A 26039-nucleotide genomic window follows, 5' to 3' on the forward strand; every position below is an offset into this window, starting at 1 on the left:
CCAGGAGGATTCGGAATTATTTCAATATCTGAAATTACCACGAATTTTAAAAAATATGGGGTGCATAACACCCATGAGCCAAAAATCTGCGTCCTGGATATTCGTGACTATTATATGTAATCAGACAGTGAAGAGACAGAAAAATGCTACATGATGATCTGCTTGAGGCCTTGGATTTGAATTCAGTTTGCAATTGTGGAAGTTCTCACAATTCACACTTTTGAGTTACGATATGCAGATTTTGTACTATCAAAAAAGGTAGCCAGTTAATGTAACCTTTAATATAATTTCGTGGTGCTTTAGGTGTTGATCCTCTATCTGTACAATAAACCACGAGGAAGGCATAAGCCATCAGCTCAACTAGCCACCCTGTGACCCTTAAGGGGAAACTTTTGGATCTGATAATAGTGATCAGATCCTCTTTAGTCAAAACCAAGTATATAGTAACTTTGACAGTTATCAGAAATATGCAGAGCAATGTAATAAAACGAAAACATTGTTGCACATAATAATGAACTGGTGATGATTTCTTAGCTCTGAATATCCAAAGTTTGACCGCCTCGAATACACTGTGTACTTACCATTGCAACGTGCATTTCTATGTCATCAAAAGCTTTCACGTTTGTAGATAGCCAAATGCTCCAGTAATATTCGGATACTTCTCCTAGAAGCTATTCAGATAAAAGATATTGTTGCTATAAGTTAACAACTGCTGCAAGTACAAGCTATGGATGAATACAATGATTTACTCCATTTGGTGCACACAACACAACTCTCTCAGGACAAAGATAGCTGGCTAGTTACTGATAATAGGGCAGGTTATAAAGTCTCTTCAGCATACAGATCTTTGACCAAGCATGATCCTATTTTTCCTGCTATCAAATGGCTATGGAAAAGTTTTTTTTTTTTTTTTTTTTTTTGAAACGGAGGCAAAAGCTTTGCCTCATTCATTAATTAAGAAGAAGGTGCCCAGTTTTTAGGAGAAAACCGGGCAAAAACCTACATGAATAAGCTCACACAAACGCCACGCCCACACCCGTCCACAACCAAACCTAACAGAGAACACAAGGCAACACTAACAAACAATCGAGCACGACACTCCAACACCACACCAAAAAGACATGCCACGATATTGGGAGGCACGTGTCAACCAACTGCGGATCCAGGGAAGGCAACAGCTAAGGTGGCGAGAAAATCGCAAACCTCTCTAGCGACGACAGCTCCGGGCACCGTTGGCAATAGCCCAGACTTAGCAACTCCATCACCAATAGGAACCACCTGCATGCCGGACTCAGGCGAGGGAGAGACTGCAGCGTCATCAACACCAGACTTCTCAAAGCCGAGTGCCTGACACAGCGGTGAAGCCACATCCGAGAACCCATGCGAGCCGAGCCTCACTTCCTCGACGGAAGGAGGCGTAAGCACACCACTACACAACTCCAGAAGCTCAGGCATGATATGCAAGACCGGAGTTGAGCTCGCCCTACCACGAGGAGAGAAACAGCCATGAAGGCCCACTCCACTCGCACCCACTTTGCCAACATCAGGCAGAGCCACAGGATCGGCAGGCATCCCGGAAAGCCTACCCAACGCAGCTTCCGCTCGCTCTAGAAAGCCTCCAATCGCTAACATCCAGCCGTGCAAGGAGACAACGGCCTCGTGAAGAGGACGGGCGGCCTCCTGAAATAACTCCGCCTGCTTCTCCAATGCGCATTGCATGTCCTTTGGGGCCAAAGAACCAATAGGAGCAGAAACAACTGACGCCCAGGACCGGCGACGAGGCCTATCGGACGAGAGCGAGACCTCAACCTGGTCCCGACGAGGAGCCTTCGCAAGGCGAGACGGCAACACAATAGGGCTTTCCAACAAGCTGAGAGGACGCCAAGCGTTACGACAGTCACGTGCCCAATGACCGTCCTCGAGGCATCGAGAGCACTTGAAGGGGTCACAACAGACCACTGCACGGTGACCACGAGCGAGGCACCTGCAACATCTACCCCTGAGCCAAGCAGGGATAGCACGGCGAATATAAGGCGGGGCTGGCAGAGCCGAGCGGCGCGGGCCGCGCCGCGGCATCACCTCCTGCCAGCCATCACGCTTGTCCACCACACATTCCGCCTCCTTGCGAACAACCTTGTCGACAGCAGCACCATCGAAGGAGGCCGGCGGCGTCCGGGGAACCAATTCATCTTCCCCGTCCTCATTGTCATTGTCCGCAGCGGACACCCAAGAAGCAAGCCAGGGCGCGGCAGCAAGTGGCAGCGCCCCTCCACTGGCCTCACCGTCGTCAGCAGCAGGCCGCGTCGTCGGCGGGGTGAGCACTTCTTCGACCTCATCGACATCAACCACGGGCGCAGGGGCAGGCGGCACATGGACGGGGCAGGCCTCCACACACCCACCATCAACCTGGACGGGGCAGACAAGGAGGCGCGGTGGAGTCGAAGAAGGCGGTGGCGACCGAGGGGCGAGCTCCTCTTCATCTTCCTCATCATCGAAAACAGCGGCATCAACTGCGGAAGACCAAGACGGGGCTGCACAAGGCAGCGGCAGCAACTCGCCGGTCGGCGACGGGGCAGACACCAAGGCCGCAGCTAGCCCGGACGGGAGGGGCGGCGCTCGAGAGCACAGCTCCCGCGCCTGCCTTTCCTGCGGCAGGGGAGGAGGGAGCGTCGCCGAAGAAGACCCAGAAACGGCCGCGCTCGAGACGACCAGGCCGGCATTCTCCTTGCGAAATCTTCCTGCAGGAGGTAGCCGCGACGAGCGACGAGCTTGTGCTGCAGCAAGAGCGGCAGCCGAGGGCAGCGAGGCTGGGGAGGCCGCCGTCGCGGCCATGGGGAGAAAGGGCGGAAGCTCGAGCGGCCGCAGCGACAGCAGGCCGAGCTCCTACATGGCAGATGCGGGGACTGCGAGTTGCGGCGACGAGACTGACCACAGGGCGTTTGCTTCGCGAATCTTGCTCCTACAGCCCCAGCGCAGGCTTCCCCTGCTTCCTGTGAGAACTAGCTGCCGGCGGGAAAGCTCCTGAAAAAAGAGAGGAAGAACTCCTCCGCGGCGACGACAGCACTGGGCTTCGAGGTGGATGGAGAGGACGCAGAGGCGGATCCGGATCTGGCCGCGGAGGCGGCGGAGGTGGGCCGTGGAGAGAGATCAGCGCGGCAGCGGCGCGGAGTCAGCTGCGGCGGCCATGGTCGCGGGAGCTCGGTCTCTGGCTTTTTCTTCGGTCGGGGCTATGGAAAAGTTGCTGCCAAGATAAACATAGAGTGTTCTTCTAGTTACTGATTCACAATCGTATAAACACAAGAGCCCTCTTGCAAAGAAAGAATTTCTTTATGAATGATTACACATGCATCATGTGTAATCAAGCAGTTCTTGAGACTAGAGATCATTTATTTTTCACTTGCCCGTTTGCAATACAATGTTGGAAGTACATGTGCCCTCCCTGGAATCTCTCTCAAGTGACTATGCCAAATGATATCCAGAGCTATATACAAAGTATCAAAGTACATATTCGGCAGCCTTTCTTCACGGAAATCATCATTCTTATTTGCTGGTCGATTTGGACGACACGTAATGATTTTATCTTCAAAGGATTGACCCCCAGCCTCTACAGAGCCAGGCGCAAATTAAAAGATGAACTGCATCTCCTTATTCACAAGGCTAAGAGGAAATCTTATGCGGGACTGCAGGTTTGGGTAGAAAATTTTGTATAATTTTGTAGGATCCTTTCTTCTAGCTTTTTTTTTTGTTCCAGTGCTTTTCTCTAGCACTGTTTGTACAGTTCTTTATTTTTAATAAAATATAAAAATATGCAGTGAGGACTCACTGTTCAGCTTCAAAAAACTGCTGCATGTGCTTTGCTTGTTTATCTTACATATGAGCCTGTTAATTTGCAGGTCCTCATTACAGTCTTTGTAGGATATGGATTCTCGAGCTGCACTGGTTACATATGAGCCTGTTGATTTGCAGGTCCTCCTACAGTCTTTGTCGGATATGGATTCTCGCGCCAAGTGCAATCCTGTTTTCAGCATTCACCTAAAAAATTTAGTGTAAATTAGAGAAGACAGAGAATGGGCATGTGATCGTTCATATAAAAGATAGGAATTATCAATTTGAAAGTCTAACTGAAGTTGACCAGACATACCGGATTATGCGAAGGTGACCGCTTCAACCACGGTGGTCTTGATGATCTGTAAGTACAGGTTGATAGACATTGTAACCAATGGGTCATCCCTGTCCGCTGAAACAAGCTTGTTCACGTGCTTGACAAGTAAGCAGCACAAGGGGAGCGTTTCGATGGCTGGAAACATTGTTTCGCTCCTCGGGGCAAATGGGTAAGAAACCTGAAAAATGAACTCATGGCATATATTAAATAAAATGGACCGTTGCTGACAACCAGAGTTGCAGCATAGTTGTGGCGCATGTAGAAGATATACCTGCGTCACTAGATAAACCGTCAGAGAAGTGGTTGCACTGACTGCTGCTGGTAAGAAGAAACTAAGAGTTGAAGCTTTCGATGGTGCCAAAAAGCAGAAGAGCGCTAGGCTTAACGATTCGCAACTAGTCAGCATTGGCACAAGAAGCAGGGTAGCTCCTGTGAATGGAAAGTTTAAGCAGGATTAGATCTTGGCAGCGTCTTGTTTCAGAAAAGGCTGTGCAGCGCAGCGCAGTTACCTTTCACATTGGAGCAGAGACAGAGGCATAGGCTGAAAGACACTGTGAAGCATACAAGTAATACAAGGTTGCATGGGTAACGCTTTCTGTATTTTAACATGAGGTATAGTACTGTGGTACAGTAAGGATTAGCAAGCGACCAATTTGTTTAATGAAAGATGCATGGCGGAGCTTGCTGGGGGGCAAAATGAAATACATGAGTTGCAAAATACACAGAAATCCATAATTTAGGTTCTTCCAAAAAAATATTCTTCAATGCATATGCAAATCATGGGGGGGCGGGGCCCCCCCCCCCCCCCCCCGACATGCACTAAGATCCGTCAGTGGAAAGATGATAGGATGAAGGATGCTTTTACCTGGTGCGGGAACAAGAAGAAGGACGATGAAGACGGCCCATGTTGTTGCCTATTTGATGGTACTCTAGAGGAGGGATCCTCATGGAGGGAAGAAGAAGTAGGGGCCATCGGGTGGAGAGTCCTCGGGACGGTGGTGCGCGATTTACCCAGCTTCGGAACACCTGTTCGATGACACGGCCTACTCCTGTTTGTCTGGAATTATCTGGGCGTTTTCGCGTTGTTACAATGAGTTGTGGTTGTCCCTCTAGGGCTCCCGGGATCCGGCTTATAAAGGCGCCAGGATCTAGGGTTTATACGGAGAGTCCTAGCCGGAATACAAGTCGCCTAACTATGGTATAATATCTTGCCGTGCACGTCAAGGATCCGCCTTCACTTATGCGTCGTACCGGATCCGGCTACCCCTGATGGGCCAGGCCGGATCCGACTTCTAGAGTTAGTCGGTGGATCCGGCTCCTTGTTCCTAGGCTAGACTTCATCCATCTTGATCTACAGCAACTGGGCCGCCCGATGGGCCATACGCCACTATCACCGTCTGCGGGTCACCCGGGATTGCCGGATCTAGGCACTATCGATGGTACACCCATGTAGTATACCCACAATAGTAGCCCCTAGAGTTCTCCGAGATTCACCTCTTTATTTCCGCCTTACTCGAATCATCTTTGCTTCCGACAATCCTCTTGGTAACATGGGGAAAATTGAAGAACTCCAACTTCATGATTTTTTCCTTTCCAGCTTGCATGCCGGAAAAATCCTTCATCCCACGGGACTTCATCCATCGACCTCATTTTTACAACGAGTCTCCGGGTTACTCCCCTGCAGAGATAATGGCTTGTCATTTTTAAACTCTTACCCGGAACCTTGAAAGGTTCAAATGGTTTCGCCAATCTTGGCGCCCTTTTCGGGCAATTTGAGTGGTAACTTATCCTTAGCCATTGTTACCACTAGGGTTTTCGACACGTGTCCATCATCCAACGGCGCGACGCTTGCGTTCCGACCACAGGATGCGGAGCACAAATCTCATCCCGCGCCTATCAATACCCCACCGCACACTCCTAATCACTTCATTCTCCCCCATTTCACCTCTTCGTCGAGCACCGCCACCGAGATCCAGTCTTCCGCCGTGCCGGAGTCCGCTGAAAGTTCGCCGGAGCTAGCGCCGCTGCACCGTGTTCATCCAGTTCTTAACTTCGGCGAGCCGCCGCAGCTAATTCCTCGCTGTCGGTGTCTCCGACCACCGTGGAAACCATCTCCGGTAAGTCTTCGGCTCGAGCTTTTTTCACCGGCGTTGGTAGAGACGATTAGTGTGTAGCAGTAGTTCCGACTAATTTTAGTTCACCCGCAACTTGTAGATGTCTTCCTCGACTCCGCCTCCATCGCAGATGGAACCCATCTCAGCAACGCCCATATCTTCCGCCCCTCTGCCATTCAGCCCCGTTCAGCTGGATCCTTGATACGTCTCCAACGTATCTATAATTTCTTATGTTCCATGCTAGTTTTATGATAATATCTACATGTTTTGTTCACACTTTATATCGTTTTGATGCATTTTCCGGAACTAACCTATTAACGAGATGCCGAAGTGCCAGTTCCTGTTTTCTGCTGTTTTTGGTTTCAGAAATCCTAGTAAGGAAATATTCTCGGAATTGGACGAAATCAACGCCCAGTATCTTATTTTTCCACGAAGCTTCCAGAACACCGGAGAGAGACCAGAGGGGAGCCAGGGGGCCCACACGCTAGGGCGGTGCGGCCAAGGGGTGGGGCGCGCCCCCCTATTGTGTGGCCCCACCAGGGCCCCTCCGAGGCTGCCCTTCCGCCTACTTAAGGACTCCGTCGCGAAAACCCTAAATGAATAAGCCACAATACGGGAAAAGTTCCAGAGCCGCCGCCATCGCGAAGCCAAGATTCGGGGGATAGAAGTCTCTATTCCGGCACCCTGCCGGGACGGGGAAGTGCCCCCGGAAGGCATCTCCACCGCCATCTTCACCGCCATCGCTGTCTCCATGAAGAGGAGGGAGTAATTCTCCCCCGGGGCTGAGGGCTCTACCGTAGCTATGTGGTTCATCTCTCTCTCCCATGTGATCTTTATGTGATCATGAGCTTTGTGATCTAGTTGAATATCATCTATGTGCTACTCTAGTGATGTTATTAAAGTAGTCTATTCCTCCTTCATGATGTAATGTGGACAGTGTGTGCATCATGTAGTACTTGGCGTAGGTTATGATTGTGATCTCTTGTAGATTATGAAGTTAACTATTACTATGATAGTATTGATGTGATCTATTCCCCCTTTCATAGCTGATGTTGACAGGTGCATGCTATGTTAGTACTCGGTATAATTGCGTTGGTCTATCATGCACTCTAAGGTTATTTAAATATGAACATCGAATGTTGTGGAGCTTGTTAACTCCGGCATTGAGGTGCTCTTGTAGCCCTACACAATGAATGGTGTTTGTCATCCAACAAGAGAGTGTAGAGAAAGTAGTATTTGTTTATTCAGTTATGTGATCAATGTTGAGAGTGTCCACTAGTGAAAGTATGATCCCTAGGCCTTGTTTCCAAGCACTGAAACTCCGTTTATTTACTGTTCTGTTGCATGTTTACTCGCTGCCATCTTTATTTCAGATTGCTATTACCACTCATATTCATCCATATTACTTGTATTTCACATCTCTTCGCCGAACTAGTGCACCTATACATCTGACAAGTGTATTAGGTGTGCTGGGGACACAAGAGACTTCTTGTATCGTGATTGGAGGGTTGCTTGAGGGATATCTTTGACCTCTTCCTCCCTGAGTTCGATAAACCTTGGGTGATTCACTTAAGGGAAACTTGCTGCTGTTCTACAAACCTCTGCTCTTGGAGGCCCAACACTGTCTACAGGAATAGAAGCGTGCGTAGACATCAAGCTATTTTCTGGCGCCGTTGCCGGGGAGGTAAGGTAAAAGGCACTCACGCTCCGGACCCCGGCAACTAAGCTATTTTCTGGCGCCGTTGCCGGGGAGGTAAGGTAAAAGGTATTCACATCCTCCGACTACTAAGCTATTTCCTAGCACTGTTGCCGGTGTGTGAGTGCTCGAAGGTATTTCCTTTAGATCCTGCAATTATATCTTTTTGTTTCTTGTTTTCACTAGTTAGGCTTAATGGAAAACAACAACAAAATGAGAGATCTTTATGAACTTTATCTTGAATTAGGACATGATGTGTTTGAAGAGAGAATTAAAAAACCTATGGAACTTTATATGCATGCTAATGGGAATGTTATTAGTATGAATGCTTTGAACACCATTGTTGCTAATGCTATGGAAAATTCTAAGCTTGGGGAAGCTGGTTTTGATGAGCATGATATTTTTAGTCCCCCAAGTTTTGAGGAGAAAATTTTCTTTGATGATACTTTACCTCCTATTTATGATAATTATAATGATAGTGGTATTTTGGTGCCACCTACTATGGAGGATAAAGGTTATTATGATTATACCATGCCTGCAATTTATGATGATTACAATGATGGTTGTGATAGTTTTACTCCCACTATTGCTAATAAAATTGATTATGCTTATGTGGAGAGTAATAATTTTATGCATGTAGCTCATGATAAGAATGTTTCATGTGATAGTTATATTGTTGAGTTTGTTCATGATGCTACTGAAAGTTATTATGAGAGAGGGAAACATGGTTACATGCATCTTAATAATATTAAGTTTCCCCTCTTTATGTTGAGAATCTTGAAATTGCACTTGTGTTGCCTTTCTATGCTTGTTGCATTGTGCTTACATGACTTGTTTATTTACAAGATTCCTTTTCATAGGAAGTGGGTTAGGCTTAAATGTGTTTTGAATTTGCTTCTTGATGCTCTCTTTTGCTTCAACTCTTATTTCTTGCGCGAGCATCATTAAAATTGCTGAGCCCATCTTAATGGCTATAAAGAAAGCACTTCTTGGGAGATAACCCATGTTTTTATTTTGCTACTGTTTTGTTGTGTCTTGGAAGTTGTTACTACTGTAGCAACCTCTCCTTATCTTTATTTTATTGCATTGTTGTGCCAAGTAAAGTCTTTGATAGTAATGTTGATACTAGATTTGGATTACTGCACAGAAACAGATTTCTTGCTATCACGAATTTGAGTAGAATTCTCTGTAGGTAACTCAGAAAAATCTGCCAATTTACGTGTGTGATCCTCAGATATGTACGCAACTTTCATTCAATTTGAGCTTTTTCATATGAGCAAGTTAAGTGCCCCAGAAAAATTTGTCTTTACGGACTGTTCTGTTTTGACAGATTCTGCCTTTTATTTCGCATTGCCTCTTTTGCTATGTTGAATGGATTTCTTTGTTCCATTAACTTCCAGTAGCTTTGGGCAATGTCCAGAAGTGTTAAGAATTATTGTGTTACCTCTGAACATGTGAATTTTTGATTATGCACTAACCCTCTAATGAGTTTGTTTCGAGTTTGGTGTGGAGGAAGTTTTCAAGGGTCAAGAGAGGAGGATGATATACTATGATCAAGAAGAGTGAAAAGTCTAAGCTTTGGGATGCCCCCGTGGTTCATCCCTGCATATTTCAAGAAGACCCAAGCGTCTAAGCTTGGGGATGCCCAAGGCATCCCCTTCTTCATCAACAACTTATCAGGTCATCTCTAGTGAAACTATATTTTTATTCCATCACATCTTATGTACTTTACTTGGAGCGTCTGTGTGCTTTTATTTTCGTTTTGTTATTTTCATTCTCTGCATAAATTCATGCTTGTGTGGGAGAGAGACACGCTCCGATTTTTCATATGAACACTGGTGTTCTTAGTTCTATCTTTAATGTTCATGGCGGAGTTGAAAACCGCTTCGTTAATTGCTATTTGGTTGGAAACAGAAAATGCTTCATGTGGTAATTGGTATAATGTCTTGAATAACTTGATACTTGGCAATTGTTGTGCTCATATAGATCATGTTTAAGCTCTTGCATCATGTACTTTGCACCTATTAATGAAGAACTACATAGAGCTTGTTAAAATTTGGTTTGCATGATTGGTCTCTCTAAGTCTAGATATTTTCTGGTTAAGGTGTTTGAACAACAAGGAGACGATGTAAAGTCTTATAATGCTTACAATATGTTCATATGTGAGTCTTGCTGCACCGTTTTATACTTGAGTTTGCTTCAAACAACCTTGCTAGCCTAAGCCTTGTATTGAGGGGGATTACTTCTCGTGCATCCAAATTCTTGAGCCAAAAACTATGCCATTTGTGTCCACCATACCTACCTACTACATGGTATTTCTCTGCCATTCCAAAGTACATTACTTGAGTGCTACCTTTAAAATTCTATTCTTTGTCTCCGCAATATATAGCTCATGGGAAAATAGCCTTAAAAACTATTGTGGTATTGAATATGTAGCTATGTATCTTATTTCTTATAAGTTGCTTGTTGAGCGGTAACCATGTTTCTGGGGACGCCATCAACTTTTACACTTTTGTTGAATATCATGTGAGTTGCTATGCATGTTCGTCTTGTCTGAAGTAAGGGCGATTTTCATGATCAAATGGTTTGAGTATGCATATTGTTAGAGAAGAACATTGGGCCGCTAACTAAAGCTATGAATCATGGTGGAAGTTTCAGTTTGGACACTAATCCTCAATCTCTTATGAGAATATTATCTGTTGTTGAAATGCTTATGCATTAAAGAGGAGTCCATTATCTGTTGTCTATGTTGTCTCGGTATGGATGTCTAAGTTGAGAATAATCAAAAGCGAGAAATCCAATGCGAACTTTCTCCTTGGACCTTTGTACAGGCGGCATAGAGGTACCCCTTTGTGACACTTGGTTGAAACATATGTTACGCAATGATAATCCGTGTTAATCCAAGCTAATTAGGACAAGGTGCGAGCACTATTGGTATTCTATGCATGAGGCTTGCAACTTATAGGATGTCTTATACATAACGCATATGAATTATTACTACCGTTGACAAAATTGTTTCTATGTTTTCAAAATAAAAGCTCTAGCACAAAAATAGTAATCCATGCTTCCCTCTGCGAAGGGCCATTCTTTTACTTTATGTTGAGTCAGTTTACCTACTTCTTTCTATCTTAGAAGCAAACACTTGTGTCAACTGTGTGCATTGATTCTTACATGTTTACTTATTGCACTTGTTATATTACTTTATGTTGACAATTATCCATGAGATATACATGTTACAAGTTGAAAGCAATTGATGAAACTTAATCATCCTTTGTGTTGCTTCGAAACCTTCTACTTTGAATCTATTGCTTTATGAGTTAACTCTTATGCAAGACTTATTGATGCTTGTCTTGAAAGTACTATTTATGAAAAGTCTTTACTATATGATTCAGTTGTTTAGTCATTGTCTTTATCATTGCTTTGAATCACTTCATTCATCTCATATGCTTTAGAATAGTATTGATCAAGATCATGTTGGTAGCATGTCACTTAAGAAATTATCCTTGTTATCGTTCACCTACTCGAGGGCGAGTAGGAACTAAGCTTGGGGATGCTTGATACGTCTCCAACGTATCTATAATTTCTTATGTTCCATGCTAGTTTTATGACAATATCTACATGTTTTGTTCACACTTCATATCATTTTGATGCATTTTCCGGAACTAACCTATTAACGAGATGTCGAAGTGCCAGTTCCTGTTTTCTGCTGTTTTTGGTTTCAGAAATCCTAGTAAGGAAATATTCTCGGAATTGGACGAAATCAACGCCCAGTATCTTATTTTTCCACGAAGCTTCCAGAACATCGGAGAGAGACCAGAGGGGAGCCAGGGGCCCCACACGCCAGGGCGACGCGGCCAAGGGGTGGGGCGCGCCCCCCTATTGTGTGGCCCCACCAGGGCCCCTCCGAGGCTGCCCTTCCGCCTACTTAAGGACTCCGTCGTGAAAACCCTAAACGAATAAGCCACGATACGGGAAAAGTTCCAGAGCCGCCGCCATCGCGAAGCCAAGATTCGGAGGACAGAAGTCTCTGTTCCGGCACCCTGCCGGGACGGGGAAGTGCCCCCGGAAGGCATCTCCACCGCCATCTTCACCGCCATCACTGTCTCCATGATGAGGAGGGAGTAATTCTCCCCGGGGGCCGAGGGCTCTACCGTAGCTATTGATACGTCTCCGACGTATCGATAATTTCTTATGTTCCATGCCACATTATTGATGTTATCTACATGTTTTATGCACACTTTATGTCATATTCGTGCATTTTCTGGAACTAACCTATTAACAAGATGCCGAAGTGCCGATTCTTGTTTTCTGCTGTTTTTGGTTTCAGAAATCCTAGTAAGGAAATATTCTCGGAATTGGACGAAATCAAAGCCCAGGGGCCTATTTTCTCACGAAGCTTCCAGAAGTCCGAAGGAGAGACGAAGAGGGGCCACGGAGGGGCCACACCCTAGGGCGGCGCGCCCCCCCTTGGCCGCGCGGCCCTGTGGTGTGGGGCCCCCGTGCCGCCTCTTGACCTGCCCTTCCGCCTACAAATAGCCTCCGTGACGAAACCCCCAGTACCGAGAGCCACGATACGGAAAACCTTCCAGAGACGCTGCCGCCGCCGATCCCATCTCGGGGGATCCAGGAGATCGCCTCCGGCACCCTGCCGGAGAGGGGAATCATCTCCCGGAGGACTCTACGCCGCCATGGTCGCCTCCGGTGTGATGTGTGAGTAGTCTACCCCTGGACTATGGGTCCATAGCAGTAGCTAGATGGTTGTCTTCTCCCCATTGTGCTATCATTGTCGGATCTTGTGAGCTGCCTAACATGATCAAGATCATCTATCTGTAATTCTATATGTTGCGTTTGTTGGGATCCGATGAATAGAGAATACTTGTTATGTTGATTATCAAAGTTATGCTTATGTGTTGTTTATGATCTTGCATGCTCTCCGTTACTAGTAGATGCTCTGGCCAAGTAGATGCTTGTAACTCCAAGAGGGAGTACTTATGCTCGATAGTGGGTTCATGCCTGCATTGACACCTGGGACAGTGACAGAAAGTTCTAAGGTTGTGTTGTGCTGTTGTCACTAGGGATAAAACATTAGTGCTATGTTCAAGGATGTAGTCACTAGTTACATTACGCACCATACTTAATGCAATTGTCTGTTGCTTGCAACTTAATGCGGAGGGGTTCGGATGATAACTTTGAAGGTGGACTTTTTAGGCATAGATGCAGTTGGATGGCGGTCTATGTACTTTGTCGTAATGCCCAATTAAATCTCACTATACTCATCATGATATGTATGTGCATTGTCATGCTCTCTTTATTTGTCAATTGCCCAACTGTAATTTGTTCACCCAACATGCTGTTCGTCTTATGGGAGAGACACCTCTAGTGAACTGTGGACCCCGGTCCAATTCTCTTTACTGAAATACAATCTACTGCAATACTTGTTCTACTGTTTTCTGCAAACAATCATCTTCCACACAATACGGTTAATCCTTTGTTACAGCAAGCCGGTGAGATTGACAACCTCACTGTTTCGTTGGGGCAAAGTACTTTGGTTGTGTTGTGCAGGTTCCACGTTGGCGCCGGAATCCCTGGTGTTGCGCCGCACTACATCTCGCCGCCATCAACCTTCAACGTGCTTCTTGACTCCTACTGGTTCGATTAAACCTTGGTTTCTTACTGAGGGAAACTTGCCGCTGTGCGCATCACACCTTCCTCTTGGGGTTCCCAACGGACGCGTGTCGAACGAAAAGACAATACGTCAACCACGCGCATCAAGCAAAATTTCTGGCGCCGTTGCCGGGGAGATCAAGACACGCTGCAAGGGGAGTCTCCACTTCTCAATCTCTTTACTTTGTTTTTGTCTTGCTTAGTTTTATTTACTACTTTGTTTGCTGCACTAAATCAAAATACAAAAAAAAATTAGTTGCTAGTTTTACTTTATTTGCTATCTTGTTTGCTATATCAAAAACACAAAAAAATTAGTTTACTTGCATTTACTTTATCTAGTTTGCTTTATTTATTACTACTAAAATGAGTAATCCTGAAGTTGAAGTTCGTACATTTAAACAACGAGGGGGAGAATGTTTGAGAGATGCTTGGTATAGAATTAGTAATGCCCATAATAGGTGCACTAAGAAACACACCACCACTATTTTACTCAGGAATTTTTATGTTGGTATCTCTAGCTGGAATAGGCATGTTCTTGATTGTCTCGCAGGAGGAAACTTCTTAAGTACCCCTGCATTAGAAGCTAGTTCCATTATTGAGAGTTTATTTGGAATACCCCCTGTTGATAAAGTTAAAACTGAAATCTCTCTTGAAGATGTTATGAAAAAATTGGAAACCATAGAGAAAAATTTTCCAAGTATTGAAGCTAAATTGGAAAGATTACTTGATAAAACTGATGAACTTGATAAATCCTTAGGAGGAATTGATGAAAGAATTAGTGTCCTAGGAACTAATGCTGTCCATGATGATCAAATCAATAGGATTGACGAACTTGAAAAAGCTATGGGAACCTTGGGCTCAACATTTTCTTCTCTTAAATATAAGGAGAAAGCTTATGTGGGTAAGGAGCAAAAGTTTATGTATGTCTCTAAAGTGCCTAGACCAAAGAAGTATTATTATAGGCCTAAAATTGACAAAGCCCTTAGTACCACTATGGATGGGGGAGCTCATGATAACGATGCATCACCCTTTGATAATACTTGATACACACTTTCTGCGCCTAGCTGAAAGGCGTTAAAGAAAAGCGCTTATGGGAGACAACCCATGTTTTTACCTACAGTACTTTGTTTTTATTTTGTGTCTTGGAAGTTGTTTACTACTGTAGCAACCTCTCCTTATCTTAGTTTTGTGTTTTGTTGTGCCAAGTTAAGCCGTTGATAGAAAAGTAAGTACTAGATTTGGATTACTGCACAGTTCCAGATTTCTTTGCTGTCACGAATCTGGGTCCACCTCCCTGTAGGTAGCTCAGAAAATTAAGCCAATTTACGTGCATGATCCTCAGATATGTACGCAACTTTCATTCAATTTGAGCATTTTCATTTGAGCAAGTCTGGTGCCATTTTAAAATTCGTCAATACGAACTGTTCTGTTTTGACAGATTCTGCCTTTTATTTCGCATTGCCTCTTTTGCTATGTTGGATGAATTTGTTTGATCCACTAATGTCCAGTAGCATTATGCAATGTCCAGAAGTGTTAAGAATGATTGTGTCACCTCTGAATATGTCAATTTATATTGTGCACTAACCCTCTAATGAGTTGTTTCGAGTTTGGTGTGGAGGAAGTTTTCAAGGATCAAGAGAGGAGTATGATGCAACATGATCAAGGAGAGTGAAAGCTCTAAGCTTGGGGATGCCCCGGTGGTTCACCCCTGCATATATCAAGAAGACTCAAGCATCTAAGCTTGGGGATGCCCAAGGCATCCCCTTCTTCATCGACAACATTATCAGGTTCCTCCCCTGAAACTATATTTTTATTCCATCACATCTTATGTGCTTTTTCTTGGAGCGTCGGTTTGTTTTTGTTTTTTGTTTTGTTTGAATAAAATGGATCCTAGCATTCACTTTATGGGAGAGAGACACGCTCCGCTGTAGCATATGGACAAGTATGTCCTTGGTTTTTACTCATAGTATTCATGGCGAAGTTTCTCCTTCGTTAAATTGTTATATGGTTGGAATTGGAAAATGATACATGTAGTAATTGCTATTAATGTCTTGGGTAATGTGATACTTGGCAATTGTTGTGCTCATGTTTAAGCTCTTGCATCATATGCTTTGCACCCATTAATGAAGAAATACATAGAGCATGCTAAAATTTGGTTTGCATATTTGGTTTCTCTAAGGTCTAGATAATTTCTAGTATTGAGTTTGAACAACAAGGAAGACGGTGTAGAGTCTTATAATGTTTACAATATGTCTTTTATGTGAGTTTTGCTGCACCGGTTCATCCTTGTGTTTGTTTCAAATAAGCCTTGCTAGCCTAAACCTTGTATCGAGAGGGAATACTTCTCATGCATCCAAAATACTTGAGCCAACCACTATGCCATTTGTGTCCACCATACCTACCTATACTACATGGTATTTTCCCGCCATTCCAAAGTAAATTGCTTGAGTGCTACCTTTAAAATTCCATCATTCACCTTTGCAATATATAGCTCATGGGACAAATAGCTTAAAAACTATTGTGGTATTGAATATGTAATTATGCACTTTATCTCTTATTAAGTTGCTTGTTGTGCGATAACCATGTTCACTGGGGACGCCATCAACTATTCATTGTTGAATTTCATGTGAGTTGCTATGCATGTCCGTCTTGTCTGAAGTAAGAGAGATCTACCACTATATGGTTAAGCATGCATATGTTAGAGAAGAACATTGGGCCGCTAACTAAAGCCATGCTCCATGGTGGAAGTTTTAGTTTTGGACAACAATCCTCAAATCTCAAATGAGAAAATTATTAATTGTTGTTATATGCTTATGCATAAAAGAGGAGTCCATTATCTGTTGTCTATGTTGTCCCGGTATGGATGTCTAAGTTGAGAATAATCAATAGCGAGAAATCCAATGCGAGCTTTCTCCTTAGACCTTTGTACAGGCGGCATAGAGGTACCCCTTTGTGACACTTGGTAAAAACAATGCATTGTGATGATCCGGTAGTCCAAGCTAATTAGGACAAGGTGCGGGCACTATTAGTACACTATGCATGAGGCTTGCAACTTATAAGATATAATTTACATGATGCATATGCTTTATTACTACCGTTGACAAAATTGTTTCATGTTTTCAAAATCAAAGCTCTAGCACAAATATAGCAATCGATGCTTTTCCTCTATGGAGGACCATTCTTTTACTTTCAATGTTGAGTCAGTTCACCTATTTCTTTCCACCTCAAGAAGCAAACACTTGTGTGAACTGTGCATTGATTCCTACATACTTGCTTATTGCACTTATTATATTACTCTATGTTGACAATATCCATGAGATATACATGTTACAAGTTGAAAGCAACCGCTGAAACTTAATCTTCTTTTGTGTTGCTTCAATGCCTTTACTTTGAATTATTGCTTTATGAGTTAACTCTTATGCAAGACTTTATTGATGCTTGTCTTGAAGTGCTATTCATGAAAAGTCTTTGCTTTATGATTCACTTGTTTACTCATGTCATATACATCGTTTTGATCGCTGCATTCACTACATATGCTTTACAAATAGTATGATCAAGATTATGATGGCATGTCACTCCAGAAATTATCTGTGTTATCGTTTTACCTGCTCGGGACGAGCAGAACTAAGCTTGGGGATGCTGATACGTCTCCGACGTATCGATAATTTCTTATGTTCCATGCCACATTATTGATGTTATCTACATGTTTTATGCACACTTTATGTCATATTCGTGCATTTTCTGGAACTAACCTATTAACAAGATGCCGAAGTGCCGATTCTTTGTTTTCTGCTATTTTTGGTTTCAGAAATCCTAGTAAGGAAATATTCTCGGAATTGGATGAAATCAAAGCCCAGGGGCCTATTTTCTCACGAAGCTTCCAGAAGTCCGAAGGAGAGACGAAGAGGGGCCACGGAGGGGCCACACCCTAGGGCGGCGCCCCCCCCCTTGGCCGCGCGGCCCTGTGGTGTGGGGCCCCCGTGCCGCCTCTTGACCTGCCCTTCCGCCTACAAATAGCCTCCGTGACGAAACCCCCAGTACCGAGAGCCACGATACGGAAAACCTTCCAGAGACGCCGCCTCCGCCGATCCCATCTCGGGGGATCCAGGAGATCGCCTCCGGCACCCTACCGGAGAGGGGAATCATCTCCCGGAGGACTCTACGCCGCCATGGTCGCCTCCGGTGTGATGTGTGAGTAGTCTACCCCTGGACTATGGGTCCATAGCAGTAGCTAGATGGTTGTCTTCTCCCCATTGTGCTATCATTGTCGGATCTTGTGAGCTGCCTAACATGATCAAGATCATCTATCTGTAATTCTATATGTTGCGTTTGTTGGGATCCGATGAATAGAGAATACTTGTTATGTTGATTATCAAAGTTATGCTTATGTGTTGTTTATGATCTTGCATGCTCTCCGTTATTAGTAGATGCTCCGGCCAAGTAGATGCTTGTAACTCCAAGAGGGAGTACTTATGCTCGATAGTGGGTTCATGCTGCATTGACACAGGACGATGTGATGTAAAGTTCTAAGGTTGTGTTGTGCTGTTGCCACTAGTGATAAAACATTAGTGCTATGTTCAAGGATGTAGTCACTAGTTACATTACGCACCATACTTAATGCAATTGTCTGTTGCTTGCAACTTAATACCGGAGGGTTCGGATGATAACTTTGAAGGTGGACTTTTTAGGCATAGATGCAGTTGGATGGCGGTCTATGTACTTTGTCGTAATGCCCAATTAAATCTCACTATACTCATCATGATATGTATGTGCATTGTCATGCTCTCTTTATTTGTCAATTGCCCAACTGTAATTTGTTCACCCAACATGCTGTTCGTCTTATGGGAGAGACACCTCTAGTGAACTGTGGACCCCGGTCCAATTCTCTTTACTGAAATACAATCTACTGCAATACTTGTTCTACTGTTTTCTGCAAACAATCATCTTCCACACAATACGGTTAATCCTTTGTTACAGCAAGCCGGTGAGATTGACAACCTCACTGTTTCGTTGGGGCAAAGTACTTTGGTTGTGTTGTGCAGGTTCCACGTTGGCGCCGGAATCCCTGGTGTTGCGCCGCACTACATCTCGCCGCCATCAACCTTCAACGTGCTTCTTGACTCCTACTGGTTCGATTAAACCTTGGTTTCTTACTGAGGGAAACTTGCCGCTGTGCGCATCACACCTTCCTCTTGGGGTTCCCAACGGACGCGTGTCGAACGAAAAGACAATACGTCAACCACGCGCATCAGCTATGTGGTTCATCTCTCTCTCCCATGTGATCTTTATGTGATCAGGAGCTTTGTGATCTAGTTGAATATCATCTATGTGCTACTCTAGTGATGTTATTAAAGTAGTCTATTCCTCCTTCATGATGTAATGTGGACAGTGTGTGCATCATGTAGTACTTGGCGTAGGTTATGATTGTGATCTCTTGTAGATTATGAAGTTAACTATTACTATGATAGTATTGATGTGATCTATTCCCCCTTTCATAGCTGATGTTGACAGGTGCATGCTATGTTAGTACTCGGTATAATTGTGTTGGTCTATCATGCACTCTAAGGTTATTTAAATATGAACATCGAATGTTGTGGAGCTTGTTAACTCCGGCATTGAGGTGCTCTTGTAGCCCTACACAATGAATGGTGTTTGTCATCCAACAAGAGAGTGTAGAGAAAGTAGTATTTGTTTATTCAGTTATGTGATCAATGTTGAGAGTGTCCACTAGTGAAAGTATGATCCCTAGGCCTTGTTTCCAAGCACTAAAACTCCGTTTATTTACTGTTCTGTTGCATGTTTACTCGCTGCCATCTTTATTTCAGATTGCTATTACCACTCATATTCATCCATATTACTTGTATTTCAATATCTCTTCGCCGAACTAGTGCACCTATACATCTGACAAGTGTATTAGGTGTGTTGGGGACACAAGAGACTTCTTGTATCGTGATTGCAGGGTTGCTTGAGAGGGATATCTTTGACCTCTTCCTCCCTGAGTTCGATAAACCTTGGGTGATTCACTTAAGGGAAACTTGCTGCTGTTCTACAAACCTCTGCTCTTGGAGGCCCAACACTGTCTACAGGAATAGAAGCGTGCGTAGACATCAATCCTACTAAGGGGTTCGGCAAGAACATCGAAGGGACATCGGCCAATCCGGAGGACCTGGATGGATCCAAACAAATGGAGAAGAAAGTGGAAGAGGTCACCACCATGAAGTCTAAGGCCCGATCTCGCGAAGGCGAGGTCAAGGGGCAATGGTGGCCTTGCACCACCACAGAGGACGAGCTCCGCAGCCTCGAGGCGGAGGGTTTCCTGCAACCCGGATCCTGGCGAACGGTTTCGGGTGCCCTGATCCCAGCGCCCGAAGCCGGAGAATGGGTACTGACCAAGGCGTTGGTCGAGCGCGGGTTCTCGTTGCTGCCGAGTGACTTCTTCACGGAAATCCTCAAGGCGTACAACTTGCAACCTCACAACATCTCCCCCAACAGCATCCTCGCCATCGCCAACCACGTCATCCTATGCGAGGGACATCTCCGGGTAACTCCGGACTTGCCCTTGTTTCAATATTTCTTTTCCATCAAGAAGGAGACGGTCCCGCAGACGTCATCGCTCACTACCTGCGGGAGTATCACCTTCAAGCTCTGCACCGGCCGCGTCTACCCACACACGGATCGCCATGAATCTGTTAGGTATTGGTCCGGAGATTCTTCTACGTGAAGGATGTCTCAGATCCGGCCAGCTCGAAGACGCTGCCGGAATTCAAGGACGGGCCCGCCAGTGAGACCCCCGCCTGGACCAAATGTCCCCATATCTCCGAGTCGCCTTAGCTGACAAGGCGGCCAGGCAGATCTGCAAGCTGACGGAAGACGGCTTGTCAGGAAAGGACCTGACAATGTCATGGTTCACCAAGCGGATCCAACCACTACAACATCGGGACCGCTTGATGTACCAATACACCGGGCGCGACGACACCATGCGCGCCTCCAAAGACAACCTCTCCTCCGACGCCTTGGACAAGCGGATCCGGGTGATGATCAAGATTCCGCGTGACTTTCTCTCTCACGTGTGTAATCTTGACATACATACGGATGGCGCCGGCATCGCGGTAAGTCTTCTGACTAGTCTTATCTTCTCTTTTTGTTCTAGCAATTTTGTCTAAGGACTTTTTTACTTTGTATGTTCAGCTCGAAGCCCTCGTGGATAAGGATCTCGGGAAGCTGACCCGGGTCCCTCACTCCGGCAACACTCACCCGAAATCCGCGTCAGACGTGGAAGCCCCTGCTCCCGCTAAGCAGAAGAGAGCAGCAGCCTCCGATCCGGCACCAAAGCGAGCACGCGAGGCTCCGAGCACCGTGGCCACCAAGAAGGTCGAGAAAGAAAAGCAACGCCTCAAGCACATCGACACCAGCAAAAGCTCGCAATCCAACAATGAGCAGTTCTTCCTTAAGTCTAGGTGATTACTTGGTTTCCGACTTTACTTTACGTTTTCAACTGAACTCGAAATCTGCTAAGTGTTAAGCTCTTCTCTTCATGCAGCAAAATTACCGAAAGCAAACCCCCCAAGAAAAAGTCCAAGCCCTCTCCTGTGTCAATGCCTGTTACTCCGGAAGTGAAGGTTCCGCCTAAGGCCTCCTCCTCTACGGCTCAGATTCCAAAGGATGTCATCAACCTTGATGACATTCCAGAGGAACCGACTGCTGATTCTGGCAAAGGCGCCTCCTCCTGTAAGCTTCCGCCTGAAGAGCCTGAAACCACCTCGGCTGAAGCTCCGGCTAACGATGCCTCAAAGAAGTTGCTACTGAGTGGTGCTACTGGTACACCCAAAATACACCCGCACTTCTTTCCGGTTCTTCAGAAAGTTTCCCTCGCAAAACGTCATGCAAAAATGACGACATCAATGAATGAAGTGTGGGTGAAACCGGAGACAGAGCAGCAAGACCTGTCAACCCTTGAGGACAATCTTCGGGTCTTCTTAGCCAAGCACAAAGCTGTCGCCACGTAACACTAGCCCCCAAGCGTTGGTTTAGATATTTTCGGGTAAATTTGTAAGCCGGTGCTTGTAGCTTTATATATAATCTCGTATTGTTCCTTGGCGGAAACTTGAAATTTCCAAGCACAAGAAATGTTTCTTAACTTTGCGGCCAGCCCCCCATATTTTAAGTTTCCGGCTAACCAATCCTATATGCTTCACAGAACACCCATCAACTACATGAAGATCTGCGGACGTTAGTGCTGGAGCAAAAGGCGGAGATCGAGAAGCTGACCAAGAAGGGGGCGGAGGACCAGCAGGCTATAACACACCTTGAAACTCGTTTGAAAAATAACGAGGGTAAGTGTTCCGCCTTACTTGAAGTTCCTCAACGCACTTTATCGTTTGAATGTATCTTTTTAAATTTGATCTTGCTTTCCGCCTTACAGAGCAACTTGCCAAGCGCCCCTCCGTAGACTCAATCTCCGCCGAGCTCGAGGTGCTAAAAGCCGAGCGTACCTCCTTCCAGAATTTCCTCAAGGAATCAGCCGAGAAAGAGACTAAGGCCAAGAAGGAACTCGAGGAGAAGCACGCGCAGGCTATGTCGGAGCTAGCCGAAAAGTAGAAGACGAGCCACCAAAGAGTCAAGACTCTGGTGTCTAAGGCGAAAGCTTATGAGGCGGAGGCAGCCGACATTGACGAGTTAATCTTCCGTAAGGACTTCGTATTTTCCGGCATCTCCATTGCACGCTTTTCATCCTATCCCGAAAACTGACCATGCATTGGTTTGTATGAATCATCATGTCTTGGTTTTGAATGGACGGAGGATTCTGCCCTTTCCAGGACGGAAGCATATGAAGAGGCCCGGAACTCCATCGATGATCTCTTCGAGTCTTGCCGTGGCATCGCCCAGACGATGTCCCTGAAGAGAGCCCGCACTTCGCTCATCGACACGATGACTAAGCTGATGAAGATGGTGCCGGATCTGATCAGGGACTGGCAAGAGTCTTCGGCTCGCAGATCCGCCTCGATTGCCTTGGCCATGTGCAAGTCGTACTTCCCCGCCATGGACTTCGCAACGGTTGCACGCAGAGTCCCCAAGGGCACCAATGACAAAAAGGCTCTAGCGGAGACCGAAGGCTTCGACACGCTCTTTGCCTAGTGAGTGAATCACTCCGCGTGGTATAAGAAGCATGCTCCTCCGCCTGGTTTCTCTGACGACGAGGATGACGAGGAGGGCTCCGGGTCCAGTGCACACCGATCAGATGACGACTCCATCGAAGGTTCCGGCAAGGACGGCACGTATCAAGCCTCGGAGGATGATCCAGAATCCTCCGAGTAAATCCTAAAAAACAATGAGATGCATCATTTTGGCCCCTTTGTGGGTTTGTAATAAAACTAAGTATTTGAAGTAGCTAGGACGAAACATGTGCATGTGGGTGGAAAAAACTTATCCTGCAATCCGTTTTAATTTATGAATGCATGTTTCGTTCGTTTGGAAAGCAAGTGCTAGTTTCTAAGTTTTCCGGCTTGCTTATTTGACCTTCCACGAGGCGGAAGACCTTTAGCCAGAAAATACTCGCCGACGACGACGAAGCCCAATGGCAATCCGTCAATAACTGCAGAAACAAGCCCCCAGCTGTTGTATTGTGATCCAAATTCATATACTAAAGGGAGGCTAACTTCTGACGAGCGGAGCGAGGCCCGTCGCCCGTCGCCGGTGGTACGGATCGTTGGCACCGCCTATATATACATCTTGTAATCCGCTGGCTAAGGTTTATCAGATTATAAGATAACCCACAATGGTTGTAAACACTCCCCGATATAGTGAAGTTTTGCTGGCTGGCGCTCGTGGTTTTTTCCCCTTATGTGCTGGAATGGGATTTCCACATTAAATCTCGTGTCTCCGCTGCATTTTCCTTTATCGTTCTCCATTATTTGCTTGTCGTGTTTGTAACACCAGCCAAGGTGCCGGAAGTCGCTACCAGGAATCCATAAGTTCGCAACAAAAAACTCATCCACAGAAAACTTAAGCTTATGTCCTACTGGACGATTTTGAAAATCACAACTTTTATACACGCCTAGGCGGAAACATCCAGCTCTGCGATTTTAGTCGGAAAACATACATGATCCAAAAATGAAAAACTAAAGGAGGTAAAAAACTCAAAGAGTGAACTATATGCTTTATTCCATTGATCATGTATCATAACCATTACAAAGTATGTAATGCGGAAATTGCTAAGTGTGGAAAGGACGTAGCTGTGCTATATTCCAGGGACGGTCTGTTTCATCGTATATGTCATCCGGATCCTCCCGTTTGTGTTTCCGGTACCAATTGGCAGGTCTGTCCTTTAATTCACGGAAATCAATGAGATAATAATATCCGTTGTGCAACACTTTGCTGATGATGAAAGGTCCTTCCCACGGAGATTGCTACTTATGCTCTTTCACCTGTCGAAGGCGGAGGACCAAGTCTCCTTCCTTAAACGAGCGGTTCCGAACTCGACGACTATGATAGCATAGGAGCTTCTGCTGGTATATGGTGGAACGTTGGTCGGCTAGATTCCGAGCCTCTTCGATCAGGTCGACAGATAGCTGTCGAGCCTCATCAGCAGTTTCTTCATTGTAGGCGGAAACTCGCGGGGAATCGTGGATGATGTCGGAGGGGAGCACATCTTCAGATCCGTATACTAGGAAGAAAGGTGTAAATCCAGTTGACCTGTTAGGGGTAGTTCGTAAACTCCACAGAACAGAATCTAACTCCTCAGCCCAAGCTCCGGCTGCGTGACGCAGCGGTTCTTCAAGACGAGGTTTGACTCCTGATAGTATGAGGCCATTGGCTGGCTCGACCTGCCCGTTGGATTGTGGATGAGCCACAGATGTAAGGTCAAGTCGGATCCCTACGTCATTGCAATAATCCTTTAGTTCTCCCTGTGCGAAGTTCGTGCCATTGTTTGTGAATATGTTGTGTGGGATGCTGTATCTCATTACGAGGCTGCAAACGAATTTTAGTGCCATATCACAGTCGGCTTTTCTCACTGGCTTTGCCTCAATCCACTTACTGAACTTGTCAATAGCGACCAAGAGGTACTCAAAACCGCCATGAGATGATTTCTTTAATTTTCCGACCATATCGAGCCCCCAGACTGCGAACGGCCAAGTGATAGGGATGGTCTTCAGCTCCTGAGACGGAGCATTTGGTTGAGTAGCGTAGCACTGACAACCTCGGCAAGTTTTCACTATTTTCTCAGCATCTTCATTAGCTGTTAGCCAGTAAAAACTCTGCCGAAAACTTTTGCAACGATGGACCTGGGAGCGGTGTGATGCCCGCAATCTCCTACATGGATCTCTTTGAGGATTTTGATGCCATCTTGATTTGAGACGCACTTTAGAAATACCCCATTTGCACTTCGTTTATAGAGCTGTCCATCAACTATTGTGTAGGATCTTGCTCGTCTGATAACCTGTCGTGCAAGGACTTCATCCTCCGACAACTTCTGGTCGATGAGGTAGTCCAGGAAAGGTCGGTTCCAGGCCGGAGTGATGACCATCACCTCCTTAGCCGGAGACACCGCCACATATGGGTTTTCCGGGTTAGCGCCCTTTACCGAGGGTGTCCGTAGATGCTCAAGGAAAATCCCATGCGGAATGGGTTTCCTTCCGGATCCGAGCTTGGACAGCATATCTGCCGATGTGTTGTCATCTCTCCTGACGTACTTGACTTCATATCAGAGGAAGCACTTGGTGATCTCGTTAACTTCGTCTCTGTAAGCCGCCATGACGGAGTTCCTGGCGTTCCAGGTTCCGGCTACTTGTTGTGCCACCAGGTCGGAATCTAGGCAGCATATGATGTGCTTGATCCCAATCTCCTTAGCGATGCGCAGACCGTGTAGTAGAGCCTCGTATTCCACCATATTGTTTGTAGCTTCGAAGTGAATCTGCAGAACGTACTGCAGTTCTTCTCCGGTTGGTGACTTCAGGGTAACTCCAGCCCCTGAGCCTTGATGTTGCTTGGATCCTTCAAAATGCATGACCCAGGCTTCCGGTTCTGGGAGAGGTGTGCCCTCCGGCGCTTTAGTCCAATCGATGAAAAAATCCGCCAATATTTGGGACTTCATCGAAGATCTTGCTTTGTAGTTGATGTCGAAGGCAGAAATTTCTATGCCCCACTTTGCTACGCGTCCTGTTGCGTTGGAGTTGTTGATGATGGTTGACAATGGAGCCTTGCTCACAACTGTCATAGGATGCTCCTGGAAGTAGTGTCTCAGCTTCCGGCTACCTATGAATACACCATAGGCTAGCTTCTGAAAGTGAGGGTATCTTCGCTTGGATTCCGTCAGTACCTCGCTAATGTAATATACTAGCCTTTGGACTCTGTACTAGACTGATGACCTTGTTGGAGGCTGCCAGGTAGAGGAGCATGGGCTCTG

General features: G+C 45.6%; 1 long non-coding RNA gene across 1 annotated transcript; it reads right to left on the reverse strand.

Annotated features, from left to right (window-relative positions):
* Window positions 1-3418: 3418 nt before the first annotated feature.
* Window positions 3419-4686, reverse strand: LOC139832174 (uncharacterized). The gene is made up of 3 exons (XR_011746855.1): window positions 4434-4686; window positions 4142-4340; window positions 3419-4032 (listed from the first exon to the last, which is right to left on the reverse strand). It is a non-coding gene; the product is annotated as an uncharacterized lncRNA (long non-coding RNA).
* Window positions 4687-26039: the final 21353 nt, after the last annotated feature.

This window comes from Lolium perenne, chromosome 1, assembly GCF_019359855.2.
Source record: "Lolium perenne isolate Kyuss_39 chromosome 1, Kyuss_2.0, whole genome shotgun sequence".
NCBI classification, from domain to species: Eukaryota; Viridiplantae; Streptophyta; class Magnoliopsida; order Poales; family Poaceae; genus Lolium; species Lolium perenne.